Source organism: Tympanuchus pallidicinctus, unplaced genomic scaffold (genome assembly GCF_026119805.1).
Source record: "Tympanuchus pallidicinctus isolate F22 unplaced genomic scaffold, pur_lepc_1.0 scaffold22, whole genome shotgun sequence".
NCBI lineage: Eukaryota > Metazoa > Chordata > Aves > Galliformes > Phasianidae > Tympanuchus > Tympanuchus pallidicinctus.
The window spans coordinates 25,654,444-25,679,691 of NW_026294739.1; the positions used below are offsets into that span (position 1 = coordinate 25,654,444).

The 25,248-nt window shown below is 44.7% G+C and overlaps 1 long non-coding RNA gene across 2 annotated transcripts; it reads left to right on the forward strand.

Annotated features, from left to right (window-relative positions):
* The first annotated feature begins 176 nt into the window (after positions 1–176).
* LOC128082525 (uncharacterized) lies at positions 177–24,983 on the forward strand. 2 transcript variants are annotated; one of them, XR_008207704.1, is made up of 4 exons: positions 177–2,948; positions 3,264–13,466; positions 14,261–15,476; positions 20,364–24,983. It is a non-coding gene; the product is annotated as an uncharacterized LOC128082525 (long non-coding RNA). The 2 variants fall into 2 exon arrangements; XR_008207703.1 differs by lacking the exon at positions 20,364–24,983 and having other exon boundaries at positions 177–13,466; positions 14,261–15,599.
* Positions 24,984–25,248: the final 265 nt, after the last annotated feature.

The window sequence follows — 25,248 nt, forward strand, 5'->3', positions numbered from 1 at the left end:
CAACTACTGAGGGGACCAGAAGGCCAATGATGCCCAGAACATTGCTGCTTCATCCTAGAAGGTCTGATGTCCTGCTGATGTCCTAAAAGGTTCTGCCCAGGAAGTGGTCAATCCTAGGACACGAGTGTTTTAGGTAATTGTTATTTATTATCATATTTTGCAACTAGGAAAAAAAAAAAAAAAAAAAAAAAAAAAAAAGAGTCCAGAGCTTTATCACTTGCTGGAATTGTGCTATTTCCTCCCTTTAAACCTTTGAGCAATAGAGATAAAAAGTGAGTGTTACTTGTGATATTGGGAGAAAGAATGCAATATTCTATCTGTTGCTGTCTGAAAGAGCCCCTGTCATCTGGCCTTGCTTTGGCCTTCCCAGCTTTGGGCATGGAGACACGGACATGCATACATTGGCTCCAGAGATGGAGGCCAATCATTTTTAGTGTGAAGCCCTATCACTTGGTGTCCTCCTTCCACTTGGGCAGGTTTCCATTAAGTTGCAAAAAATTGATCACCATCTGGCACGATGGTTCCTTCCGAATTGCTGCTAAACATGGAAACTCACCCCAAAAAAGATGACATCGAGATGATGCAGATTTCAGATTAGATTTGATCTGCTGAATTGTTAAAATGCTGAACGTTTCCCCTCTGCCCTTCGAGTGCTAAGGCTGTTCTTCCTTTGGTGAGGCAGTTAAACAGGAGGGAGATAAAAGCAGATCTGTCTTTCACGAGGCCAAAGATGCTGCATGGGAACTGCTGGATCACAGCCTGAACCTCTGATTGACCACCTGAGGCAATGAGTCAGCCCTGGGAGCACAGGTGAAGGCGATTCAGCTGTGCTATCAGAAGGCGTGGAGCCTGGCTCCATCTCTCCTAGATCCCATTTAAGAGCTGACTACCAGTGGGGCAGGATCTCTTTTGGAGATTGCTCCTCTTGAAGTCTTCTCAGCGAGCCCAGGACAAGGGTAAGCTTCCCATCTGTTCTTCTTTGGTGTGGTAACTCATTTAGCCTAACTTTCCTGTATATTCCTTAATTATAACATCTGTACATTCATTGATTATGCAGATGTGCAGCCAGCATCCCGCTGGGATGCACGGATTAAGAGAATACGTGGAACTTCCAAATTTAGAGTGTAGGACTGGCTCCCTGTAAGCAAAGTCTGCTTTTTAAAACGAGATGTTAGCAAGATAATGCCAGGGAAAGAGAAAATAAGTTTGCGTTTTGCGGCTACGTTCTGTTATTTTGCAGCCAACCTTCAAACGGGCTGTTGGTGCAAGTGAACAAACGCTTCCTGTCTGTCCGTCCTCATGGGTGGTCGCGTTTTAAAATGAAATATACAGGCTGACAAATGCCTTTACAAAGGCCAGATTATAAACTGTAAACCTACTGTCAGCTGGGTAGAAAAAAAAAAATCCAAATGCCTCTTATACCATTTAAAGATTTAGTTTGGCTTCAACACTAAAGCACTTCATCTTGAAGGAGAAAGGAGCTTAGAGTTTATAAATTGTTGTTTGGGCTCTAGTAAGCTCTGGATAAGGGAATCTATCTGCTAGGAAACAAATGACCTTCCCAAAATTTAGGGAGCTCTGGGTATTGTTACAAAGACAAAATGCCTTGGAAAAATGTCCCCAGAATACAAAGGGATTTGAGGCTGCTCTGTTACTCTTAACACACAGTTCATACAGCTGCAAAGGGCAAATCTTACAGTTCCCATCTTTAAAAATGGGTGGAAAAAAAGTTAAACATATCAGGGTAATAAAATACAAGCTGTTTAGGTTGATCCCCTCTGTCTAACTTGACTATAGACTTTCTCTTGCACACAGTTGTTGAATCCAGGCTCAGCATCCACATTATCTTGGCCAAAAAAAAAAAGCCTCAGAGTAGTCTAAGTTCCTCCCAGTAATGATCATCAAAGGGAAATTTTGTAGCAAACAGAGTGGTTTATGGTAATATGGTTACTGCCTTTCATATTTGGAATACAAAGGGAGGCACAAACTCCAGCAACAGCAGAAACTAAAGGGTATTGCACACCCTTGCGTCCATTACGTGGAAATCTTGCAGCTCCATTCCTGCAGAGCTCTCATCCTCTGCTCTGCAAATGCCGTTCATAGTCTCTTCATCAAGCTGAGTTTGCAAGAATGCTGTTACTGTAAGATAGAGCTTGGTGGACAAACAGAGGTCTGCGCTGAAACAGGGCTGCATTTTTAATCTGTTGTTGTTGTTGTTTTAATTTTTCATATTTTGCTTTTATTTTGAGGGTTTTGAGATGGACCTGGACCAATATCCTCGTTGAGTTGGGTGGGAAATGGGCAGGATGAGCACCCCTCCCATTGGCTATATAGGGAAAGGTTCCCTTTCCATTCCATCCATCCCATGCAGGTCTCCAAGGCACCACTTCTCGTTCCTTTCCCATTTTTATTACTGGTATCCACATTGGCTAGCACAGCTGTTTGACACTCTTGGAAAATCACTGCATCCATCTTTTTGAGATGCCCTCCCTGATCATGGGTGCCGTCCCTTCACTGTGCCTTTCTGGTTTTAAGAGTTTTTTTTTCTTTATCTTTAAATATACATCTCCAATCAATTATTTGAGATGATGTCCCCTTTCCAAAGCTCCCATCAAGCTCAACAGGATGCGAGACAGAAACATGTTCAATTTTCTATGTACACCACACACTTTAGCCTCAAGTACGTCAGCGCTGAATTCCATTAGACCTTTGGAAACTATGACTCTTTTGGTGCCCATCAGATTGTTTTAATGCCTAAATGTGATTCATGCTGCAACTTGTGCTGTCGGCCATCCCTTCTATCCTACCCGGAGACCAGATGACAGTTGTGCAGCTGTATAAAATGCTTTTTCTGAAGGAACAAAAAAGAAATTACTGGAAAAATCTTCATAGCGGATCTCCCTCCGCCCACAGAGTGGTGGGAATAAACATCACAACTTCAGATCTTGGTGAATGCAGATAAATAGAGGCTTAGCTGATAAGTTAACGACATACCAAAACCAGATTGCTTGAAGTCTGAAATAATAAGAAGCCGATGAGCAGAATGCTGGAATCCTGACAGAACACTGCTTTCTGCTTTGAGAGGAGGAAGCCTGGCCTGGTGCTCAAGATGGAAGTGGAGGAAGATGGCATGGGGAGCCCAGAGTGAGCTCCATGCAGCTCTCATGTTGGGCTTCCTGGAGGAAAAAGCCTTGCCCTTGCAAGCCATGCTGCTTTCAGAGTCACCCTTCAAGCCTCTTCCATCTCCATTTTCTTTTTTCCAGGTATCAATAGAGAATCCAGCTCTCCTGGGTCCATCTCTTTTGTCTTGCCCTTGAAACATCCTTATCCACCAAAGTAAGTCTAAAAAAAGAGCCATTCTTCTGGCACAACTCCATCATGGACCCACTGGCTTTGCTCTCTTGATTCCCCTGCTGACCTAAGCAATGGCTGCTCCCATCATGGATGTGTTCTGGCAATGAAGCATTGAGGCCAGGGCTGTTCTTGGAGGAATTGAGGCTCAGAAAAGTACAGGAGTGGGCCAAGTTGTGTGGGTTGAATCCAACTCTTCCATGTCTCAGGCAGTGAAAATGAAGGGGAGGGGGGGGAGGAAGTGGAAAACTTTGGGATATTCTCCCAAAACACTTCCAAGAAAATCCTTTGGAAATTATTTTTTCCCACAGCACTCTGGTAGACTGAATTTATGCAAATCCTCTCTGGGTGTGCTCTTCATTTGTATGTTTTTAAATCAATGTGTGGCTGTGATTGAGATATTAAAAAAAAAAAAACAAACTAATAATCTTCTGCTGAAAACCAATTTTATTCATGTATAGACCATGGAAAGATGAGTGGTGCAGCATTTGTTGAGGAAGGTGTTGGATGCTGAGAACAGGTTGCTCTGGGGTCTGCCTCATTTGTCCCTCTTTGCAGAGAGAGAAGGCTTGATGCTGCTTGGCAATTCACAGGATGGGGCTGCTGAGTAAATGGCAAATTCATTTAGAGATATCTAGTAAATGCACAGAATAAGCTGCCAGCTCTCTTCTTAGAGCCAACAGTTCACTAATTTTAATCACCAGCTGGATATTTTTATGGGGAGTGAAGAGACGGAGGGGTATTATGACAGAACAAGGGAGGTGGGATTAGACTAATCTAACCCAGGCCAAGTGGGCTCTTCCTGCTCAGCCATGTGCAGTGTCATGACTGTGTGATTTAGACTACTGCACGCTCACCAGCACTGATAAGGAGGACAATTATGGGGCACGTAATTGTCTCCTCAACCCTTGGAGCTGGGGAGCGTCTCCAGCTCTGAGTTAGAGCCATTCCCCACGACGGGGAGGTGGGTCCTGATGACTGTGCCCCAGGGCTCTTGTGATGTTGCTCCCCATGGATCCTGTTGTGCGCTCTGCTCTTGGATGGCGCTCGCCATTGCCTTGTCCCAAGCAAAAAGCTCAGCAAGACATTTGCTGAGCTCCTTCATCCTGCTGTAGAAATGTGGTGGACGGCAGCTACATCATCACCTTTGGAGAAAGCTTCTCTGTGTTATGTCTCTGAGTCCCTCAAGAGTAGTTTCTCTGGTTAATTGTCACGTTTCCCCGTAACGTCTGGTTCTCTCCATGTCCTTCCTCACCTTCCGCTTACTCATACCCAGCTGAGACTTGTGCCAGACTGTCGCTGCCTAAGTGTGTCCGACTAATCAAGGCAAAAGGCACAGTGCCACCTCTCCCAGCCTTGGTTTTACTGGATACTCCTGGTAGGAAGCATGGGAAGAGGTATCCAGAGCCAAATTTTTCCTTCCCCCCCTTCCCTCCCCGTTTTGTTTTGTTTTGTTTTTGTAATAACCCTCTGATTGGCACATAGCAGCTCTTGTTGTTGTTTATTTGCGTAGCTTTTCATCTTAATGAGGATGTACGGAAACAATTACCACATGGTTCATTCACAATATCAACTCAGGCTTTTCCTGTCTGCGCGGTGGCTGGGCTTAGCCACTGAACATTGCAGAAGTTATGCTTTTTACTCATTATTATTTTGCTTTAAATACATATTGTACAATAGGGATGGTTTTCCCCAAGAAATAATGTTTGGGTTTTGCACCAGGTGACTGGAAATGCCCCAAAGCTTCTCCCCTTTGGCGGCTGAAATTCCAGATTCTTTTAGAAGATGTACTTTTACAGGAGGGCAGAGAGGGGTCAAGATGCACTGACTAATTCAAGATTTCCTCCGCTCGTTTCCATAACAAATAATCATTTTTTCTTTATTTAGCTGTGCTCACTGATAGGTTTTCATTTGCATCAAAGCTTTGTTCTGCTCTTGCTTGGGCTGCCTCCAGAGGCCAGAGAACATCACGAGCTGCTCCTAGCACATCCTCCAAAGACATGGGCCAAAGTCAGAGCTGTGTATTGGCTCCCAACTGGAAACCCTTGTGAGACCGACCCCGGAGAGCTGCGTGGAGAGATGTCTGTGGATATTGAATGGACATTCCCAGTGGAAATCAGTCCTAGAACTAAAAATGCTGCCAACTTTTATCTGGTTATTTAGAAGGTGCTTGGAATTTTGCCCCTTTGGGTTACATCCTTCCATTCGTGCGCACCTCGTCCGAGGCTGATTCAATATTACCATTATTCTCTGAGGGATTCCGTTCCTAGTAACTCAGGAAATGAGCCTTCAAACTCACCTCCAAAAGCTGTGGCTTGCTTTTCTGTGTGAAACCCTGGCACCGCCGCACTGGGGAAGCAATGGGGAATTTGGCAGGCGTTGGCTTTCCGAGCGGCTGTTTGCCCTTTTCCCGTCCCTGTGAAGAGCTGCCCCAGCGGAACAACGTGATAAGAGGCTGAAAAATGGTGTTGTGCATGGGAGATCTCGGCGGATTTGACAGCTAACTTCCCTGCAGATACTGGTTTGTGCTGGGTGTGCTCCAGCTGGGGACACGGGGGGGCTCGGGTGGGACTTTCCAGCGGGCTGAGCTCGTGGGCATCAGCCTCAATAGCAAGGACAGTGTCTCTTGGTCTGGCGAAGGAGGTCTCCTGATCAATCCTCTTGTCCCATTTTGAGTTGCCCAACCATGCACGTGGACATATTTCCAATAGCCACTGCATGGCAACTGAGCTGGTACCCAAAGCCTGTTGCTCAGACTGGGGAACACCTGAGTGTGCGCTGGAGATGAGAAATCCTGTTTCCAGCTCAGACACCTCTGCTCTGTTTTCATCCTAAAAAAAAAAATACATGGCTAAGGAATTATTCCTGGCCCCATCCTTGGTGCTGTTCACAGGCTTGCAGTGGTTAGCAATGCATGCTGCACTTCTATTTATCTGATGCACAGAGACATCTGTTTATCATATGTTGCACGTCTGATAAGCAACTTTTTTCTTTATCCCAAGGCCCGATTAAAGATTCCAATTAATGTAACTTGCAGGAAGGTCCTGTAACACAGCTTTTAAATCAATGTCATGTAAACTTTGCTGGGTTAATCCTGCACATCTGAATTTAGCTAAAAACCAACACCGCAAGGTCAGGCTGTACAAATTGATGGATTTTTATTCCTTTAACCTTAGAAGTGTTGCAGAGAGGGTAATAGCAGCAAGGCTTGCTCCTTCCAATAGCTTCTTTTTCCTGCATGAAAAAGAGCCATCAGACATTTTCCTTCTTTCTGCTATGTGCATATGCATCTAATATATGAGCATCTATACGTGTGTATTTTTTAAATAAGAAGAATTTAAATCAGCCAAGCACTATGAAAAAGTTGCCGCTGCTTTTCAAATGTCTGTTATTTTTCCATTTTTTCCTTTCATTAATTTCATTCTGGTATTGTAAACTGGCAATATAACGGAGAAGATCTATCCTCCTCTTTGAATTACTTTTGGCAATGAGCTGAGTAGCTGCAGGGACAAACCTCCTTAAAGACATTCACCAGCATCTCAAAGCGGATGAAGAAGTTAATGTTGGCATAACAAAGCAGCATGAATTTGAGGGGGAAAAAAAAAAAAGATGCACAATTCCTGGACTTTTCTCATCTTTTAGGGAGAGATTTTTGCAGTGTCTCCAGGACTCAGAAGTAACAATCTCTTATCAGAGCTCTTCAGTGCCTTTGCACTATCATCAACACATGTAAACAAAGCTAATACTTTGCATGGATAACTTTCTGCAGGAGAATGCAGCGCGTGTAACAGCCTAAGGCAGAACATCATCGTTATCAGCTCTAAGCTAAGGAGGGTATTTAATTTAGGGAATTCGGCACTTCCTGCATTCTTGTTTGTTTGACAATATTTCCTATTTCCTATATGCTGTTTCTTTGCTTTGTTCAGGCATAGGTATTAATTAGGGGCTGGACACGATGATCTCTGGAGGTCCCTTCCAACCCCTACAATTCTGTGTGATTCTGTGATTCTGTAATATTTTAAATTGCTGTAATAGTAGCAATAAGCTCTTTTCAAAGGCCTGCTGGAGATGCTTTGCTTTTCAGCTTGGAGTTATGTGGCTTTATTTTCTCTCTTTCAATCTCAGAATTTCTCTTTAAGAACAACAGAACTTCCTACATATTTTTTTTTTTCTTTAATTTAACTTAAATCTTTCTTCTACTGGTTGATATTAAGGCTTGAAGCCAGCAGAAGTGTTTTGGAGCAGCCCTATTCCTGCTGCACTGTTCAGGTGGGCACAGACATGAGGTGGGGCTGAGGCTCCCGCAGGCTGGGCTGTGCCAACCGGACCATCTGAGCTCCCCGTTCATCCTGCTCCTGCTGGGACTTCCTTCTGCCTTGCTTCTCTCCTAAACTTGACTCCTTTGCATTTTGTTTTCTTTCGTTCTCTCAAGAGCATTTGGGATCTCATCAGCAACGAAAGCGCGGTGCCAGGATTTTAGCTGGAGCTCCTTCTGCTGGCAGGATGACCACTTTGCACACAGAAATCCCCCTGCAAGGCCAGACATGAATTCTCTCCTTTTCTTTTTCCCTCTCTCTCTCTACATGTCCTTCTTGCCAATAAAGGGGTGACCTTAATAAAAACACATATGCCAAGAACAGAGCTGGGCATCTGCCTGCAGTGAGATGTTGGCTGAGATAAGCCATGGCTCATCTTAAACTTGGCTGAATCTTACCAGGAACTTTTATCAGTTGCAATGATTTTGGTATCGAGCCCAAAATGCTGCATGTGGGAGTGATGGAGACCAGAGCTGTGAGAAGTCCTGCTCTGAGTTTTCTGTCCATTCTTTCAGAATCAATGCTGTCTCTCTGCTCTCATCTGTTGGATGACCGTTCCTTCTCCTGCTAGATAATTTTGCCATTGATTTCAGTGTGGGCAAGACTTCTGGAAACACAAAGTCCTGGCAGCCTAATTTCTTTATATATTTGCCTAATTACACTTATGAACATCCCTGATTTTTTTAAGCACCAGTAATATGTAAGAGAAGGCTGACCCACACGAGACACAATCCAGCTGCAAGCTTTGATGCAAACTCATGATTAGCTTGTTACAGTTCCGTGTTGTGGCCCAAACCAGCCCCTTAGCTGAGGAAGCACAGCAATCCCTGGGTCCCAAATCACCGAGCCTTTGATCTTGGCAATTTAATTTGGAATGAGACACTTTGGGATGCTGATGTGTTACTGAATCTATGAGCCAGCACATAATACATGACACACTTTAACCTCTCAGCAAATGTGAATGTGCACTGCGCTCTTCTGAACGTGAACTTGTGTAGGATTCCAGCTGATAACTTGTGGGTAGCATTTATGCAGAAAAGAAGTATCCTGTCAACAGCTGCTTTTGCTTTAAAAATCTAGAAGCATTCTTAGAAAGCATTTTGTGGCTTGCAGACTTACATAGGATTTTTTTTTTCTATACATCCATTTTTCCTCTCCTCCCTACAGCAGTACTGCTAATAAGATGTGTTTTCTTATCCGGGTGCATTTAATCAAATCCAAAATCAAAGGCTGATAAGAAAAATGAATTAGAAACTTTAAAAAACCCAAGCCATCAAATCGCTGGACAGTTTAGAATGAAACTGAAGAGTGAAAGCAAGATAAAGCTAAAACATAGGGTGATCTCCAAGGGTGCAAGGCATTTGGAAGCCACAGCTCCAGTGAGATTTTCTCCTTGATTTCTAGGAATGAACACAAGAATGCTGCAAGGCTACAAGGGAAGATGCTGGTCCATGGGTCTGCCTAGTGTAATTCTGATGCCAATGGGAGCATTGTTAGAAATCAGACATTTGTTCTTAGAGATTTTCCCTTTACAGGTTCAGACAGACTGTGAATGGGGGCTGGTTTTAGAAGATGGGATGCTAGCAAAGCTGCACACCCGTGGTAGCCACCTCTCTCGGCTTGCTGAATTGATGCCATGTGCCCCGGCCATGCCGTGGATGAGGATCCAATGCCTTCTGCCCATCCCATGTGTCAGGAATTCCCACTCCTTGTCTTCCCATGCATCTTCACTAACAGATCAGGATGCAAACCCGCCAGCGCCGCGGGGGCTGAGCCATTTTTCTCATGCAGCACCAAGCAGCCATTTGATGGAAATGGCTCAGTGCCATCCCCGACCTAGGCTGCTTTTGAACCGGGCGACCTCTAAGTGAAAGGCTTGGTATCACATTGCCAGTTCCCCAAACCATCTGTCCTCCTTCAGTGAGCTTCCTTCAAAAGTCCCGGCACACTTCATAAACATCGCAGCCCTTCTCACCCCTCCAGCTGCCCCTTCCTCTAGGAGAACCAGCAGTTTGAAGGAAATACCACTCATTTCTCCTTTTCATTTTTTCTTCCCAAGTGTGTTAAATTTGACATCTGCGATTTGGCAAAGGCGAATTGGTTTTTTTTTGTTGTTGTTCCCCCCCTCCTACGCTGTGTTTTAAACCTGTTGGTGAGGATGAAGAAGGCAGGGATCCACACTGGTGCGGGTGGAGGCGATGCTCTGCCCGGTAGCAAAGCCTCCTCTCACAGCCACGTCTTTGAACGCGAACAATAAAGCAAACTTCCATTTCCTTAACAAAACATGGTCATGTCACAAGCCCCGGAGCTCCACCTTCCCTTTCAAGAAGTTAGAAAGTGGGACTTTAGACAAAGAAAAATAGTCTCAGGTGGGTTCGCCATGGATCATTTTGACTATATTTTAAACACTGAAATGTCAATGCTTAGTCATAGACAAGACATGATTCTTATCTAGCTACATGTGGCTTCCAGTATAAAAAAAATTTGAACCCGTGCCATTTCCTGTTGGAGAGAGCTTAAACACAAGGGTGACAAGGGCACATCTATTTTGGATCCCTATTTTAAAAGCCTCCAGATATCATAGAAATCAACTGGCACAAACAGAGGACTTTGAATTTCTTTCATGGCGGTGGCAAATTACGTATATCAATGAAACACATACTTAGCGAAGCGGAAGTGAGCACCAGCAATACTTCAATCATCTTTGGCATATGTGTACATTATTCTGTTTGATCTCATAGGATGCTGGATTTAGACGATATAATCCATTCGGGTTATCTTCCTCGAAGTTGGAGGGACGTAAGGAGATATCCACTTTCACAAGATAAAATTAGCACCTCTTTATTTTTCGGATAAACATTCTTCTTTTTTTTTTTTTTTTTCTTTTTTCTTTTTTTTTTTTTTCAGGAAAGCACTGATTAGAGTTACAAAGCATACCAATGGGTATGAGTTTATTCATATTCAACCCAAATCCTATTTATAATATAAAGGAAATAACATTGGTATTACACATGGCAACTTGGACAGCCTGGATCCAAGAGTAGTGAACCACGCTCTTCAAAAGAGCCGAAAGCTGTTGTTTTCCAAAACCACGGTGGGAAAGTAGAAATTTCACTTAAAACGGGACGATTGTACCAGAAAATGGCCTACCCACAGTGATGGGAAAGTGGAAATTTTACTCAATATGAGACAATTGCACCAGAAAATGGTGTGTCCACACCAATTCTCCTAGTGCATCTTTTGACAAGGAGCTATGAGCTTTAGATGCAAAGTACGGACCCAAATTTTGGACAAAGAGATTCAATGTATTTTCTTGCACAGCTCTTCATCTCAGTTTAGCTTCCACCTACCACAGGTAGCTATAAGTTCTACCCAGCTCAGCCAACCACGCTCTCAAATACGAACCAATTCAGCGCTTTAAAACCCAAGTCATCAAATCGCTGGATATTTTAGAATGAAACTACAGAGCGAAAATAAGATAAAGCTAAAACGTAGAGTGATCTCCAAAGGTGCAAGCCCAGTTAGAAGTTATTTTTGTTAAGTTAAAGCATAGATGGCTTGGGCATGGGCATGGGAAATATGTTTCTGGGTAGATCTGTGTGAATAACGGATTGTTTGCTTCACTTGCTGCTCCAAACAATTGGGAGAGAAAAATGGCTTCCGGTGAATTAAGCCTTTTGTACAATGTGGAAGCCTTAATGGACCTTTGAACTTTTTTAAAATAAAGAAATACATTGCGTTATCTGCAATGCTTCATTTCATGTCAGAAAGAAAGGCGGTGACCTTCGAAAGTCCTTTGATGGTGGCAACGGTCCGGTGAAATCAACGCGATTTTCCCCAAATGTTTCTGTTGGTTTGGATCACTGCATTTCAATCCGGGATGGGGAAAAACACGGTCGTAGGAGTTTTGCTTTTGTGTCTATGGGTTTGGCAGGGGGTAAAACGCTCATGGATCAGACCCCCTTGTCCTTTGGCACCCTTAGGTATGATGCACCAAGAACTTCATATCGGCGTATGCGGATATTTTTGTCTTGGAATCCACCCTCGTGTTTGCACTGCAGTTATGAAATAAAACCACAAGCGATACGATCTGTTGAAATATTCTGTGAGGCCTTGGTTATCAGGATGTGATTTTGTACCACTTTGCAACGTGAAGCTTTCCAGTTTAATGCACGATGACAGAACAAGATCCGTTTACGGGGATAAAGCAAGCTCGTTTTCAAGACCAAGTTTAGCAACTTCTCAAATGTCTGTTGTTGTCTGTCCTGTTAATTGGCTGCATGGCTGCAGTTTGTGTGGGCTGGCCATTATAACGTCAATAAATCCACTGACTGGAAATGAAATTTGATGCATAACGGGGCCAAATGTTGTGTTCCTGGGAGCCGGACCACGTGCGTTGGTCACAGGAGTTCAGTGGATGAAGTTGAGTAGCCTCATCCAACATAAAAGCAGCTTTTGCTAGAGAAGAAAGCTAAGCTCTGGGCTTTTACATGGGTATTCCAGAAAGAGGGACCATCTAAATGTTTTTTCATGGAGAAAAGGCAGCCAAAAGGGATTTTTTCCTCCTCCTCACCACAGTGTCCCCAAGTTCAGCCTTTCTCCATGGGATTTGAACAAGAAATTGATTTCCCTGCGCTGTTGGAAGTTTGGCATGAGATCTTCGTGTCAAGAGCCCAAATTTTGCATTTTCCTCCCTTTCCCACCCTAAATAAAAATAAAAATACCCCCAAACAAAATCAGCTAATGGGAGAAAGCCCGAGGAACAAGAAAAACTGGGAGGTAGCAGCATGCTGTGTGCAATGGCAGACAGATCTCCACGCCAATGGGGATTATTAATGGCCAGAGCACGCCATGTGGTTCTTTTTCCACTCAAGCTGACAGCAACTGTTTGTCTTCTGTTGTCCAAATTGTTCAATTCTTCCCATCCGAAAATTGTGATTTCTGAAGGATTGCACAGCGAATGAGCCCGACACCCTGCAAGCTGCCTGCTCGAGTGGCTGCAATATTAGATTATATTAAAATAATTATAAACTGAGTGCATTACAGATGAAAAAAAAAAAAACCCTCTAAATTTTAATTTGCTGCTTGATTGAGATGAAATTGTGAAAAATGCATAGACTCAGTTCCTGTAGATACAGAAATGAGGGTAATGAGAGCAACTTATTGTCTGTAAGTGTGTGTTTCTGTAGGTTTGTAATCACACCCGTTGTATCCCCCGAGAGCTCGGGTTTCACAGGGCAGGAGCCGGACCATCAAGCTGAGAGCAACCACGGCTACAATTAGCTGCAGAAGCTGAATTTGGGGGATTTCTCATTAACCTGTCATGTCAAATGCCATATGATAAGACGGTGAAAATTGGGGGGAGGAGTGGCAGTGGAGGGGTAAAAGTTCATTTTGCAAAGCAAACAAACAGCGAGTCACTTGATTTTACTAATTATCCTAGCCTGTGGCTCTCTCAGCCATTATTTCCCCCCCCCCCCCCAATCAGTGTATGAACTGACAAGATAAGATAGGGGCTGGTATTTTCTAAACTATCCTGCCTGACGGCATATACAGATAATATGAGGATTCATTTGCAAGAGCGCACAGAAGATTGATTGACTTTCTTAATGCCGGAGCAATCGCTCATTAGTGAAATAACTCCTGGCATTTGTGGGGAATGGTGTGAGGGCACGGCAGGGGATGCCTGCCCACAAACGGTGCCCTGGATTCTGTTTTTTGGGTGAAAAGGAGCCATTTTGGTGCTGCGTTGCTACAGATCGTGGGTTTGGTTCGCAGTGCAGCAGTACCGATGGGTGGGTAAGTGCTGGATTGCACAGTGTGTACAGCAGATTTTTTTATATATACATTATATATATGTATACTGCATACACATTTTATATATACATCTTCATGATACATTCCATTGTGAACTAATAGACCTGCAATTTCTCAGAAATGTTGTGGGTATGTGCTTAGCTGACCAAAAATCTGCACAGGCAAAATCACATCCAGTCTGTGCTGCCTCTTGCTTGGTTCTGCTTCAGTATGAACCTCTCCAACCCTACAACAGAGGAATCAACGTCCTGCACATTCCCCAGTCCACCTCATTGGGAAAAAAGAAGGGAATTTAATGATTATGCACTTGCCAAAGTTCTTGCATGCAACCATTGCCTTAGCTTGAATTATGCACTACCTTAAGAGATAGCTGTCTTTTTGTACTCAGTTTTATTTTCATGCCGCAATGGCTGAACAGATGCTTGAGGCTGTGCTGCCCTTATGCTGTGCCTTTTTCAAGCTCTTTCTGCAGAGCAACACGGGAGAACCACACCATCCTCGCTGAGGACAGAAATATCATGTTGACTCCCAGTATCAAACATTAACCCGAAGCCAGTGCAAGGCGTTGTGTCAGAAGACGCTCGATCCACAAAGCTGGCTTCGTGCAACATGTTGCAGCTGGCGGGGTGTATTTATAGCTTTAAAAAAAAAAAAAGCACAGCAAAACACTGGAAAGAGTAGAAAGCATTTTAAACAGCAAATTTGTCAATGTTTTTCCTCGCTGCCGAGTCGGACGGTGGGTCGGCCCCGGTTTAGATTAGCTCTGTCCCGTGCAGTCGGACGGTAGCAACGTGAACCTGCAGCGCTCGGATCCGTGGATAGCAGAGAGGGGAGGAGGAATGCGGGGAATGTTTTCCCTCGCAGCGCTGCGGCGGTGCGGCGGTGACAGCGCTAACACTTCCCAGAGCCGAGGACCCCGAAGCCGAAATGGCATTGCCCACCCTGAAAGCGAGAAGGTAAAGTTTATTTTTCTATATATATGTATTTTTTTTCCTCCCCTTTCTCTCTTGCTCTCCCGTACCCAGAGCGGATCGAGACCACCAAGAGTGGCCTATTTTTTTTCTTCCATGGTGATGTACAATTCGCGTTTGCTATTAAAATAAAATCCTGCCTGAGGTCATCCACCTAAGTTCTCTCTCTTTTTTTCTTTTTTTTTTTTTTTTTTTTTAACAGGAAACGGGTCTCAGATGTTTATATGTTAAAAAGTAAGGCTGCTAATCTGCTTGCCCCTTTGCCCGGCATCGACAACTGTCACATCTTTTCTCCTGGCTTTGGGGCCAATTTATGTGTTTGCTTAATTTCTTTTAAATTGGCGGAATAACCGCTGTCCTGCAATCACTGGGTTTGCTTGCCAACACCAAGCAAAGCCACCTCGGCAATGTAAGCCAAAGTTTACCATAGAATTGTGAGATTTTATGCTTATTGGAGATGGACTCCAGCAGTGAAGGTGGGAGAAAAGGGGCTGCAGCTCAGCGCTTGGTGTTTGTGTCCGTCAAACGCAAAGAATGCTGAACTGGGAACCTTTCAAGCACTGATGCTTGTGATCTCGGAGCAAAGAAGAGGAGATTAATCTGCAGTGGTGGATTGCCACGCTGTTGTCCAATGCACAATTTCAAGCACATAAAGCACAGATTCGTTCCCTTCTATTAATCAATATTTTTGATAACCCTTGAGGTCCCTTCCAACTCAAGCCATTCTATGACTCTATGATTTTTATTTCCTTCTTTTCAGTCTCATGCAGCATAGAGGCTGATAATACACCATTAAAACGGGATAAAACTGGAGGTCTTTGGACAGCACCTGAGCTGTAGGGTGACACACTCTGCACTGCCCACCACTTCTTGCCTCGTTTTTCCCAACAGCTTCCCCACATGGTTGACATTTCTGACCCGGTGTGAAGCACAGCCTCCAGCCCACACCTGGTTAGCGGTGTGATGAGAATCAGATTAAATCAGCAAAGAACTTCAGTAACAAAAGCAGTGGGAGCAGCAGGTAAGGCTTCAGAGTGGGCTTTCTTTGCAGGTAGCGGTCCCATGGATCCTCATGCAGATTTATCTGGGAAAGATACTGGAGGATTGGGCTGTTTGTGTAATAAAATCTGTATTTTTTAAATAACGTTGCTGAAATGTGGTCATGAAATACTGATGGTGTTTTGGCACGATGTAGGAAAAAGGCAAATAGCAAAACTGCAGCGTTTACTGGCCACGCTGAAAGAGAAATGCTCAGTGCTCAAGGACAGCATCGGGGCATTCTCACAGTGCAAGCAGAGTATTTTTCCTTCTGAATAATAAAAAAAAATAATTTCTGAAGGCACTTCACGCCACTAATTAATGACAGTTTCTCCTTCTGAGCCTTCTGAAATTAAATGGCACTGATAACGCAGCATTTAAATTCTATATTAAACATACAGATAATGAAACAAAAAAGTAGGAGGGTGACTTTATGTGCGCCGTTTCAGCAGTGACAGAACTCGGCGCGTCGAGTTTGTTTATTGGGTTACGTGCAAGGCTTTGCACTGCAGAACACGGCTGTGTGCATCGACCCCTTTCAATCTCTCCCTGTGTCACAGATTTTCTGTGTGCTGTGCTTGTAGCTCCAAAAAACGTCAGGATGCAGAACTTCAGCAGCCATTTTTCACCGTTTTATGGTGAAGATGGGCTTCTCTATGGAGTGATTGAGATCAGCACAGCGGAGCCCCAGCCTGACACACAGCTCCTTGCCCTGAGCAAATAACTGCGTCTCAACCCAAATACATACTTTGGGGGTTTTACTTCTTCAGTCAATCAATCCTCTGTTTTTCTAAAAGCCAAAAATCTGTATCTTGCCAGCAAGTGAAAGAAAATAAAAGCCCTCCTTCTTGGCACATCCTCTGTAACAAATGTGGAAGCTCGCCGATGGCCACAAATATATTGTAAAAAATGTGTAAACCAAAGGCGGTGATATTTTCCAAAAGAACACCTGGAAGGTGTAAATCAAAAATATTGTAAACACGTCAGTGGGGAACATACGACAGGCACACTGGTGTGCTGCACACCCGGCCCATCGCGCAGTGCAAATCCAAATCGATAAATCAGGGGATGAACCTTGGGCTAATAAACACGTTTTTGTTTTTTTTTGTTATGAAAAGGGGATATTCTCTGCCCCTGGAGCTGCTCTTTGGAGGGGTAGCAAGAGATTAAATTGGTTAAATTTAGGATGGTTAGGATGATTTCTTTACAAAATTGCTGCTCAGAGGAGCTTTCAGACAAAACTCAACTTTGTGTTAATTAGCAGCAAAACTAATAGCGCAATTAGCAAGCTAGCTGTTTCCTTAAGAAACACCTCTTGGGAGATCCTTTCCCACCTCCAGCTTTTAATTCTTAATCAGATGCAAAGGTTCCACGTTATGTCAAACCTCCACCAAAGCGAAAGGGGCTGAAATCGAGCAGAAGCGCTGCAAAGCCACAGAGCGCGGGCAGCTCCGCGCTGCTGCAAGCAGAGCCAGGCTCTCCCTCACAGTTATCTCCGTTGGGTGATAGGAGCTCTATTAAACCACTATCTGCTGGAAAGCGTCATAGAGGCATGAGGTTGGTAAACATTATAAAAACAACCCCTCATAAAAATTTTATGGCTTTACATTTCTGTACGTTTTACAGCCAGCGTGGGGGAAAGAAGCTGCAATGCTTTCTCCTCCACCTTGCTTGCCGGCAGGAGCTTTTTTCCTTGCTTTCAGCTCATCAAAATAAATAGAAAGGCTGAAGCACGTTCATTTCTCAGGCGTTTGGTGGGGTTGTTTCACAGGGAGAAGAAGTCGCAGGGAAACATAAAGGAACCTCACGGCGCTAATCCGTGTGCTATAAACAGCCGTCGTTCTCTTTGGACACCAGAATCATTTTCTGTGTCACGAATCACAGCATTTTATTCCGTAGCCATGCCTCATCTCCTTTAAAACACACAGAGAAAAACCCAGCTGAAGCCATGTTCCGTGCCCATCCTCACCTCTAATTATTAAGCCGCATCAATTGATGAGGATTTTCAGATTGCTCCCCAAAAGCGGCATAGACTCTTGCTTCCTGAGTGGGTATTTATAGACTCTGAATGGGTCGAGTTGTGAACAAGGAAAAAAAAAAAAAAAGGTAATTGTGCTTGCGAGTGAGTATTTAAATATTTACATTTTAAATATATTTGCTGCCAGCTGCTGTTAGTGAGAAGAAAAGTAATTTGGGAAATCGCAACCCTTCCTATTTCCCACATTTTTTACCGTAATAAATGCACATCTCATTTTAGCATGCCCTGAAGCTCGAGGAGCCCACATCATCACTCACTGGTGTTGTGGGACTGAGCAAGGACTGGGATGTGGGGCTCTGGGCATTGAGCCTGGGCAGCCCAAGTGGCTGTTTGCATGCAGAGCTCTCTGCTGACCAGCGGCTGTGCTGCTTTCTCTGCTGCTTTCTCATGTTATGACTTCAAGCTTGCATGTAGGAAGGCAGGTGGCCTGAGTCATACTTCCCAAACCCCTCCAGCTCATGGGTCTGCCAACGTGGCAGTGTTGGGTGATGACGTCCAGGTTCATGGGAATGCTCCAGTGATGCTATACCCCATACCTCAGCCTACACCTCGCTTTAAGTCACATTGGAAAGTCCAGGAGGCGTTAAAGCATCAGACAGATGAGTAAGAGGACATCATGGAGCAATAAGGCAGATGTGTCCTGGGTCTGGGCATCATCCCCCATTCCCTCCTTCTGCAGGTGCTCTGTGTGGCCAGTCCCACTGCGGGTCATCTTAACCTTGTGAAATTGCCAGTTTTCTTTTTTTTATTATTAGAATCATATATTTTTTTTCTCTTATCTTTCCATCTATGCAAAATGTGTTTTACCTGTGGAAATTTTTGCCTCTCTCTGGGACAACGGAAGGGGCTCGCTGGAGTCAAATAAAGTTGGGAATCAAAAGGGGATTTTAGGCTGTTCCTGCTACTGAGTACTTCTAGAGAGGGTCTGCTCCTTCACAAGGAGTGTCTTCCAAAAATATATTCCACAGTGTCCAACTTGTAGAGATCCAACACCTCCCTTTTGTCCTTTGCTCTCGGTTCAGCTCAGTTCAAGTACTGGGCTCCCTCCTGACCTCAGGATGTTCCCTGTATTGATGCAACCAAAATGCATACAGAGCAAACACTCCCAGCTTGTGGTCACGGTGCTTCATCACCTTCCTTGTGTGACAGGGAGGGGGAAGGAACAAAAAACAGTGTGATGACATCAAATTCTCGGCATAGGTGTCCTTCAGCTACCGTGTACCTGGGCAGTGGTTTCAGTGTTTAAAGGGTCTGCATCATCTAACAGTGCTGGTGGGTTCCCCAGTGGTTGTGCTGTTGGCTCAGGACAGGGAATGGAAGAGCAGAGGCTGCAGCTACCAGCTTTGCTTGGTTTGGTGGCTTCAAAATGACCCTTGCCACCATTTTTAAAGGTTTTGGGTGAAAGTTAGCCTTGTCCAAATAAGTGCCAGGTCACTGCCTTGAGATCTCACTCTTTTGTCTTTACCTTTTTTTGCCATTACTCGATGTGTGAGAAGCTTTGCTTGCAGGAGCTTACCAAAGAGCAAGAAAAACAGCCCAACTCTGGAAATATTACTGTTTACTTTAAAGCACATTTTGTTTCCATTTTGCTATAAATATAGAAGAAGTGAAAATCTACTGTTGTGTAGGCCCTGTCACTTCAACAGCAGTTGAGCAGAATTTCTCACATGGTTTCTCTAGTGCCCAGAAAATTCTTCAGAAAATGCCCTATCCAATACTGTGAGGCATCACATCCTTCTGCAAATCGCTGGGAGCTTGAAAACACTCCTCCCTGGACAAAAAATAACATAACATGACATAGCATAATGCAACACAATGAAATTTCAACTCTTAGGGAGCAGGCTGGGATGGTATATCCTGCAAAACTGGAAGAAACAGCACCAAAATTTGGAAGGATGTCCCAGAGTTGTGTTTTCAGTGTGGCTCATGTGATAGCATTCCAGGTTTGCATGCGGTGCACTTAGGTATTTATTCTGGTGCAAGAGTTTGGCTGAAAGTGTTTTGTTCAAGATTTCAGTGAGTCAGGAACAAGGAGATGAGCAGGAAATGCACCATTAGGAAAGCAAAAACGGCAGATGGATGTCAGCTCATTGCACGCAGCTTGCTGGGATATTTTCACAACACCTGAAATTCTTCTTTTGCCTGAATTCAAATGTTCTGATACGCAGAATGGGGAGAGGCAACGGGTGGCTCTGAGTCTCTGTGTCTCTGTTGCACCCTCCACGCCACAATGCAGTCCCCATCCTTGACACCCATCTGCTGTCTCTTGGATCCCACCTGGATTCTAAAAAGTGCTGTTCCCAGGACATTTCCTTACCTTACATTGGAAAAAAGTGGTATTTCACACATTTATCCTGACCCGATGCCCAAATCCTGGGATTTGAGAGTAGATGTGCTCAATTCTGTTGCTATCCCACTGCTGTTGCTTACAGGGAAGGTGTCTTTTTATTCAACATTGAGCTCTGTTAATTAAAAGGGGAGTTGGAAATGGGTTCTCTGTTGTATCTCAGATATCACAAACGTGGTTCAGGAGGAGGAAAAACACCAAAGCCGGGCAGGGAAGAAAGGGAACAATACCTTCACATAACAGATGGAGAGATTTATTCCCACCTTGAGGTTTGGGAGAGCTCAATTTCCATGCATATGATGGAAGAATAGGATGAATTTAGCCATTACTGGAGAAGGAGAGGAATCAGAAGAGCTAGAAAGGAAACAACCCCAAAAGAGCCAGAGAACCTTTATATTAGGGTGAAGCTGGAGAAAAGGGGGTGTGTTGTTCATTAATTATGCCCACAATTAATTGAAGACATACAGAATTTCGGCCTTTCACAGCTTTAGGAAGTCAGAAAATGTGAGAATGGGCTCATGTTGGAGAAAACCCTCCTTGGCTGCACAGCTGCCCACAAAATGCAAACTGAGGCCAGGAGGAATTCCTTGGTGTTGACCATCTGAGGCTGGAAATGAACTGTCGACATGTAAGTATGCACTAATGCAGCCCGCAGAGAAAGCTGAGAAACTGAGGAGAGCAGGAAAACATCTCGGAGGGCACTTCTTGGTGTGCCAACACAAGCTGTCACGTCTGCAAAGCATCTCCCTTGGATATGGAGAAAACAAAATAACCCTTCCTGAGGTTTCCTCTCCATCAGCCTCGTACTAAACTGTGGATGGGATCAGTGGGTGCCAGCATCCAGGTGCCTCGTTCCTTTTTGCAATGCCAGTGTGATGCTGATGGGGAATGGGAAACTGGGGAGGAGGGGTGGCTGCCGTCTGAAATCTCCCCCAAAATGCCACCCTGGGGCTGGTTGTATTTCTTTCAACTTTCTGTGTTTCCAAAGAGTTTCTCCATGACTAATGTTTATCAGTGCTTTCCTGGTGCTGCAGTGAAGGAGCTGGCATTAGGAGACGAAAAGCAACTTGCTTTCCTCTGCGAGGGGCCATTGAGCAGTGAGATAATGCTCTTCCCAAAAGTGCGTGCTCACTGCTGCTGGGTTGCTGCCAGGAGCAGCCTCCCCCATTCCCTCTGGAGGTGGCAACAATGCACATGTGTGTCATTTCCTGACCTCTGTGGAAATCTCAGGGCTGATATTCAAGAAAAGAAAAAAAGAAAGATGGAAAATCAAGGGCCTCCCCTAGGAAGACTCCACCTTCCAGACTGCTCCATTTCCACGTCAAGTGTCTCTTCGTGCCTTGTGCTCCATGGCCAAGGCTGGGTCCTGCTCTGGGGTGAGTCAGCCCCAACTGTCCCCAAGGGAGGGGACAGCAGACCACCCCCAGGCAGTGGGCTCACATCCTGCCCATGGATTTCCAGGAACTTTTCTTAATGCTGTAAGCTGTAAAAAATCACTAAAACATCAAAATGCATCCAGGCAGTGCTGTCTGTCCTGGAGACACCGCATAGACAAGCCCACTGTTTGAAGCCATCCCGTATCCATTGTCACACAGGGCCTTTTTGCTCTCGGACCTTCTTCAGTTGGAAGCAAATCTGCTTCACCATCAGGCTGCATCTCTTTGTACCTATCGCTATTACAGCTTCTACAATTCCCTGAAAGGATGTTGTAGAGAGGTGGGTGTTGACCTCTCCTCCCACGTAACAGCAACAAGAGGAGAGGTAACAGCCTTAAATTGCACCAGTGAAGGTTCAGGTTGGATGCTAGGAAAAATGTCTTCTCAGAAAGAGTGCTGATGCACTGGCATGGGCTGCCCAGGAGATGGGGGAGTCGCCATCCCTGGAGGCGTTCCAGAACTGTAAAGATGTGGCACTGAGAGACGTGGTTAGTGGGCATGGTGGGATGAGCTAAGGTTGTATTTGGGGATCGTAGATCATTTCCAACCATCATAAGTCTATGCTATGATTCTATTGTAAGAGTCCAGAGGAAAGGCCAAGCTATGTGGTTGTTTTGGGGCACTGTGCTTCTGGAAGCTTTCCATTCCTTAGGACCCTGAAGGCTTGAATCTATTCCACTCACTCTATCTTGTATTGCTGTGTTTTGGCAAGGCACAGAACAAATGAGTGGCAGGGTCGGATAAACAAGCTTAAGGTAAACATTATCTGCATGTATATCCTGATTTATAATGTACGTGCATCAGTTAAAAATTTACTTGAATTTACCACAGTGTTTTAAGTAATGTTATTAAGAATGTAAGTTCTTAGGAAAACTCAGTCTGTTTTTAGCCCAGACATGCAATTAGGGGAATTAGTAACACGATACGTCATCTTCAAGAACACACAGATACAGTGGTCAGAAACCTCATGCAACCCTCTGGAAGGAAATTTTGCTCGCAGCATATGCAAACCTCCTGATTCTCACCAGGAAATAACGTGACCTCCCCAAGGCAGCACATGGCCTGTTTGAAGGGCTCTGAGGATGAAAGAGGGGAGATTTAGGTTGGATGCTGCTGCCCAGAGAAGATGTGGATGCCCCATCCCAAGGCCATATTGGATGGGGCCATTGGCAGCCTGACCTGGTGGGTTGCAACCTGGTCCATGGCAGGGGTTTGGAACTGAATGACTTTTAAAAGTCCTTCCAATCTAAACCGTCCTATGATTCTATGATTCTGTGAGTATGAAACACAATATTTGGATGGGATTGGGTGAACGTGAGTATGCCACCTCTGGAGAGGATCACCACAATGACTTCACATCCTGCACAGGCTTCCTGCACCAGAGAAATAAATCAAGCAGCACCCGAGCCCCCAACCTCTACCAAAAACCTCTGCATTTACTCCTCTGTTCAGGGCCAAATGGAGAGGGCAAAGACAACTAGCACCACCACGCATGGGCTCACACCACATCCCAAAGCTGTGGCTGTGCAGCCCCTCTGCTTATTCCCACGGCACCGTGACCAGAGCCCTTTCTGCTGCTGGGACAGTGGAAAATTCCAGAAAAAAAAAAGCAAAAAGCAAAAAAGCAAAATCTTTCCCTCCCTGCTTCTTCCTGAGAGTTCCAGAAACTCCAGCTGAATTTCACAAATTCAGGTGGCTTTTGGCCAGTTTGCGTAAGCCAGAGTCCAAATTTTTGGTTGCTGAACGAAGCTTTGACACAAGTCATTGAGGTTTCTTTATCGCTAGCAACAATCTCTGCTTTTGTTTTTGTTTTGCTTTCAGCCTCTAGCACTGCTGCAAAACAACCTGATCCTGCTACAGGGACGCGTGTGAGGAAAGCAAAATATTGCTCAGTAAATAGCTGCAAATGATAGAGGATCCTGCAAAAAATGCTGGAAAATATGAAGCAAGGGGGAAAAAAATGGGGTTTTCTTTCCTCCTCTAAGAAAGAATGCATTATCTGGAAATCCCACTTTGTAGTTTGGCATTTCTTTTGGTGTTGGTTTATTTCAGCAACCAACTCTGAATAAAGAACAACCGCAGAAACTGTATTCCAAAGCTGCAGCGGTGGGTGGCAAATTTCTCCCTCACCACAAATATCCTTCCATACTTGTCAGTCCAGATTGAAAACATTTTTTGCTGTTGTTTGTGTATCTCATCTTCCATCACTCTCAACAAGGGTCAGGAACAATGGGTTTGATGGGTTTTGGACCTAAAAAGGAAATTTTTCTTCTTCTCCCTTCAATTCCATAGTAGCTCACTGCAGAGCTCAAAGGTTAGGGCTTGTCCTATCTATGGGAGCTGTTATGGTCCCTCTCTTTAAGCCAAGGGATGGATGTGTGAGCACTGATGGTCACTTTCTGTGGGATTCTTGCAAGATTTGAGTATCCAAAGAAAACTTCTCACCTGCTGGGCTTGCCTAGCGAAGTAAAGTGCAAAATCATCACATTCTTTCAAGTTCTTGCCTGGAGAAATCTCAGCCTTGGGCAGGGCAGAGGCACCTCCCTATCAGAAGGAGGATCCCAATCCCCAAAAATGTGTGTTTGTGCTTCCAGACACGCACAGCCCCATTGATTTAGTGCACGCGTACGTTTGCGCAGCTGGGATCTCGCACTGCAAGCTTCTGCCAGATAACTGTACAGTGAGGAGCCCTGATTTGCTCTGGGCTTTTCGCAGTGCATAAAAACAGCATCCCCAACAGGCACAGCCCTGCTGGGTCTGATGTCAGCATGCAGGAGCGTTCACTCACAATGAAACGTCCTGCAGATGGTGGGGTTTTGGAGAGCACAGCACCCAGCTTTACAGAAGCGCCGTGTACACATTCACCCAAATATCTTCAAAACGCGCTGGTTTAACTCCGCAGCCGTTGTATTTTCACATCCTCAGCAAAACCCTGGACCTACCCAGCCCTCAGGTAGTTGAAATCCTAGAATCATTAAGGCTGGAAAAGATCTCTAGGATCTCCAATTCCGACTCAACCCATCCCAGCATTCCCACTGACCGCTTGGCTCGGTGCCGTATCCCCACGGTTGTGAAACACCTCCAGGGACAGTGACTCCACCACCTCCCTGTGCCAACGTGTCGCCACTCTTCCAGCAAATATATTTGTCCTAACATCTAACCTCGTTCTTGGGACATACCCAATAAACAAGGAGCCCTCCAGCGGATAAGCTCCCCTTCCCAGTTTCTCCTGATTTTGGATCAGTGAGACCTGCGGTGCTCAGAATACAATGGCTTTGCCCCCAGAGCGGTGATAAGGAATTCATGTGCCAGCAGGCTCTATCCTGGGCTCTTCTGCTCCACTTCAACATCAGTGCTGGATTCTAGGGGCAGGAAACAGTGCAGGATTTGGGGGAGACACCAACCCAGACAGCCCCAGGCATCCCCTTCAGGCACAGCCCATGCTCTGCTCTGATGGAGGTGTGCAGCCCCATTAAGTCTCCTGCCAGTGCAGCCTTTCTGTTGTTGTTTTCCCTGAGAACACGCTATGTTTATCTAGCTTTGATTTTTTTTTAATTTAATTTTATTTTTTGCTTTGTTCTGCTTTGTAGCTGAATGAACTGATTATTGCTTTCATCTGGTTCCCTCTGAAGGGTCAAATGAAGCCCAAATAATAAAATTGAACACGAGTGTGTGTGTATATTTGTAATTAATAGGTTACATACTGAAAGATGTGGGTCCCAAAAGAACGTGTAAAGAGAAAATGCTCTAAAACTCAATCTTTATTTTGGTTCAACCTCAACAATTTCCTGCAAAGCACAAGCAGTGATATAATACGGGGCAGATCAAACCAAACTTTAAAACCAAACCTCTACTCCGCTTCTCATGCCAAATGTCATCCCTTAAGATGTGCTTTTCTCCATCTGGCGATTTTGGCTTCCCTGTGTTCCCTGCA